The sequence below is a fragment of the Haliaeetus leucocephalus genome, unplaced genomic scaffold, assembly GCF_000737465.1.
Source record: "Haliaeetus leucocephalus isolate CR32 unplaced genomic scaffold, Haliaeetus_leucocephalus-4.0 Scaffold159, whole genome shotgun sequence".
Lineage (NCBI taxonomy): Eukaryota > Metazoa > Chordata > Aves > Accipitriformes > Accipitridae > Haliaeetus > Haliaeetus leucocephalus.
In genome coordinates, this window is record NW_010972595.1 from 1,511,342 (window position 1) to 1,516,210 (window position 4,869).

Sequence of the window (4,869 nt, forward strand, 5' to 3'; positions counted from 1 at the left end):
CCCGCCCCGCTCCGGTCTGCTCGCGTGCTCATGGGGCACGGGCGCGACGGCTGAGGCGCGGCTGTGACCGTTGGTGGGGGTTGGGGCCCCGGCGTCTGTCTGTGTCCGTTCGTCCCTCCCTTGTGCATAATGCTTTCAAGATACTTTTATTGCGGTGTTTTATCGGCACTCGTATGGACCCTGAGCTCTCGCTTCATCCTTTTATTTTTTTTGCACCTTTCCCTTCCCGTGCTGTCTCCTGTGAGGCCAAATCTCCTTCTGAAGCTTGAGCTAAAAACCCTGCGCTTCAATGGGGTTAGTTTTATTTCCAGACATCGTTTCCTACAGGCAAAAGAGGACGTTTTTGCATTTTGATAGCCAAGGTTTTTGTGGAGAGTCTAATTCCACACATCCATTTGTAGCTGAGAAGAGCAAAGTGTGACTGCAGAGCAGGGGTGGCAGGCGAAGAAGCTGGCTAGCAAAGCACGCTCCCCTGCTGGGCTTGTGGAAGTTCTTTTAAACCAGGTTCTCCGAATATTTTTTGTTTCGGACAATATTGGGGCCTTGAGCGTTTCTTGCAAGTTAGGTCAACCTACACATGTGAACAGTGCACACAGATGTAGAATGAGAACAGAAACTGTCCCTCACAGCTTGAAAGGCACCGGCTGGGAGTTGCACAGTGTTTGCCTCTGTGGTTTGTGCCAAGTAGGTGCACACCACATGGCTTAACAGCAAATGCCTCTGAGCTACTGAGTGGATTCATAACAGCTTACCAGGTAAGATGAGACTGGTGTAAACCAGTTGGCCTCAAGGCAACTTCGTTTTGGCTTATCCACTGGAACTGGGGTGTGACCACAGGAAAAAGCCCCATTGGTAGAGGTTTTATAGAGCCAATGTGTAGACCCCATACAGAACACAACTGCCAGAGGGTAAGCTTTATCCTTTCTCTAGCATCTGGCTATTATTCAGCATGCACTTTTCAGCATATTTGGAAATACATACAGATTTAAAATTTGTAAATTTTACAGTGAAAAGTTTGGTTTGTATTCTGTAGCCAGTATAAAGTACCAGTTTCTGGTGATAAGTTTTTCTATTATTTATAGCTAATGAAGCAGTGAGGGACTAGGGCACCCCAGAAGTGGAGATATGTGAATACTTGAAATTCAAGTACTACAGACTGCAGGGGGAGTAGCAGACAGACACGGTCTCTATCAGCTAGTTTGGGCAGAATGTGTTATACTTCTCAAACTGTGTCTCAGTCTTGTCCAGCTCCCGCTGGCCTAACCGTATAGTTATTCACCACTGAGTGTCTCTGTGAAAACTCTCACTTCCTGAAGAGATAACATGGCAATAACAGAGACATGGGTTTAACAAAAGGGGGTTTTTTAGACATACTTTATTCCTGTCTTTTGCACGTTGGAAGTCTCCAGTTATGATGCATCTCATGAGTATCCACAATGTCTTCATGGGCTTTGGTCTCTGTCTTTTAGAAGCCCTCTGGCCTTCTTGGCCTGACATCTTCATTCTGCTAGTGGTTTACAAAAAATCCTTTTAAAAACAATCTCTGACACCTTCTTCACTTCTGAGCTATCAGTGGGGATTTGCTATTATCCAATTACTTTGGCCCAGTGCAAAGAGTCATTCAATATCAATGTCTTTTCTGGTATCAAATTCATTGTTCTACTGGATAGGGTCATTTAATGTCAATATTCCTTGATGGGACCGTCACATTTACTCAATGTCATCTATCCACTAGGTGTCACATTCTTGCTATGCAATGAATTCTTAACTGTTACACTCTCCGTTTTCTTCTAAAAGGTTTGCATTTTGCTAGTCATGCATAAAGGTTAGCACATAATCCCATGTTCACAAAAGAAAAATAGGATTCATAAGTAGATGGTGGAAGTGTCTAGAAAGTAATCTGCATACACATACACTGCTGGCGCAGTGGAAACAGTCTCACCATGATGGCAAAAAGTAAATTACCTTGTGCCAAGCACAGTGTTGTAGTGACTAGAAATTTTCCAGTAGGAGGATTAGCTAATTTAAAGATGGATCAGGTATGTTCACCCTAAACTGCAAACTGCACTATCACTATAGCTAAATATAAAGCCCAAGCTTGTATCCATTTGTGACTGTAGTCCAGTCTTGTGATTCTGTTAGCTTATTATAGCATTTTCATGGTCTGTCTCTGTCAGTCACAATGCAGACTGTAGCCAGAGTATAATGGATGAGCTGTAGTAAGGCAGAAAAAAAGAGAGACAAAAAAGAATCCATCAAAATTTCAAGAGCAGAGGACTTTTTTATTCTGTGGTTAACCCTCTTCTCCCTGGACTAGTAACTACCACAGTACTTAACTAAATTAAGAAGCCAGTAACCTACTGCAAAGTGAAATTCTCTTTTACACCTTGTTGAAACTCTGCTCACATTTTGGGTATAGTTCAATGGCTAGCTGAGCCCATCCAGCATCTCACTGCTACTAAAAAGGTGAGATCTCACTCCCAGTCCACCATTACCGTTTCCTTCTCCTTGTGCCCTCATTGCCAGCTCTAAGGCTCTGCTCCATACTTGCACCAACTCTGGCACTTGTCAGATCTTTCTCTGAGCCCATTGAATTTACCAGCTCCACAGAAAACTACACTCTTTTGACTGGTTTTGCTTTGTTCTATTTTAGTGATTTAAATAAACTCAGAGAAAGGCTAGATAAGATCAAGAGTTGGCACAAGGTAAGTACCTTTCCATACAACAAACCTTATTGATTCAAATGCACATAGACATATGTATGGTATGACAACCATATTTTATATAGTCACATAAATGAGGTTAATATTGGCTCTTATCTGAAGTCACACATAATAGCAATCATTTTCTTAAGATTTACCTTTACCTAGGTTTTGAGGCATACTGGAACATTGTGTTATTGTAAAAGTAAGGAGCAATTAACAGTAAAATATGCTTTTCACTCACAAGCTAATGACATATTGGTTTGAGTGTAAAATGGATGATGGAACACCTAAAGTTTAAGGCTAACATGGTAATTACATTAAAATTTTAGTAATTAAATTTAAATTAATGTATTTGTCAGCATAAGATATACTGACATTTTACCAATCTATCTTCAGCAGTGGTTTTGATCAGATTATACAGGATCTTTCCAACAGTGTAATAAACATTACTAAAATGCTTTTACCTTCCTGCAAATGGAGGAGAAATTATTTTTTGAGTCACACCTGGTGCAATTTTTACATCCTGCCAGGAATTTTCACAAAAGTGTGTTCAGGCAGTCCAAGCATCCTTGGGGTCAAAGTGTGGAAGCTTTAATTCACAAACACGGAGCAACAAATCTGATCAATTTTAATCTGTAAAGCACAAGGAAGATGCATCTCTTCCATTTCACACTGTGTCTAGCTGATTAGAAACATCTGGTTTTATCTGAGGTATCTATTTCCAAATTAGGTCATCAAAGAGCAAGAACCCCTGTCCAGTCAAACAAAATGGAAACAGCATAAAAAGAGGAGGATCAGCTTGCCTAAGCCTGGAAGAGATGAGAGAAACCACTCTCAAACTCCCAGAAGGAGCAGGTAAAAGGTAAAACATCTGCATAAGATGTTAATCATCATTTATGCGTGAATTGAAGGAAAGTGAATTAAAAGTCCTCAAGGCCAATAGCATCCTGGCTTGTATCAGAAATAGTGTGGCCAGCAGGACCAGGGAAGTGATCATTCCCCTGCATTTGGCACTGGTGAGGCCGCAGCTCAAATACTGTGTTCAGTTTGGGGCCCCTCACTACAAGGAAGACATTGAGGTGCTGGAGCATGTCCAAAGAAGGGCAACGGAGCTGGTGAAGGGTCTAGAGAACAAGTCTTATGAGGAGCAGCTGAGGGAACTGGGGTTGTTTAGCCTGGAGAAAAGGAGGCTGAGGGAAGACCTTATCGCTCTCTACAGCCACCTGAAAGGAGGTTGTAGCGAGGTGGGTGTCAGTCTCTTCTCCCAAGTAACAAGCAATAGGATGAGAGGAAACAGCCTCAAGTTGTGCCAGGGTAGGTTTAGACAGGATATTGGGAAAAATTTCTTCACCAAAAGGGTTGTCAAGCATTGGAACAGGCTGCCCAGGGAAGTGGTTGAGTTACCATCCCTGGAGGGATTTACAAGACGTGTAGATGTGGCACTTAGGGACAGGGTTTAGTGGTGGACTTGGCAGTGTTGGGTTAATGGTTGGACTCAATGATCTTAAAGGTTTTTTCCAACCTAAATGAGTCTATGATTCAAAGTTCATTCCACCTGGGCAGAAGATACTTGGTTTATTTGTTAGTCCATGGCTAAAAACAGTACTGCGTAGTCAATTGGTTAATTACTATGAGTTATTAGATAGCAGAATTTAACATCTTCTAACAAAACATGCAGAGACTGGATTCATCAGTAGCCATGATGCTATGACTGGGGCTGTGCCTCACAGAGGTCCCTGACTGCACCATCTGGTGCAGCCTTTCAGTAGACTGTTTTTCAAATAGCTGTTATAATAGTATCTCTGCCTGAATTAGGAACTGAAGGAAGACTATGCTAACTCTTAACTAGCCTGCTAAATTATGATCATAGCAGAAAGAGCTTAACCAAGGTTTGGGAGAGCCAAGTTCAGGAATTTAGTGTTCAGTAAAAGTCATTCCAGCCACTACCTTCAAAGTAACACTCACCACAGATAATGACGTGATAAATCCCCTTACAGTCCTACTCTGAGGGCTTTGAGTCATGAATGGCAATGGCCATAGGAGGGCTGAAGAAGTTAATGATTCCAGCTGTCTTTCACCCCTTGTGCCTGAATTCAGCTGCTATTCAGTTGCTGGACAACCACAACATGAGGCTTTAAGACAAACCAAAATCAGAGAGCAGGAA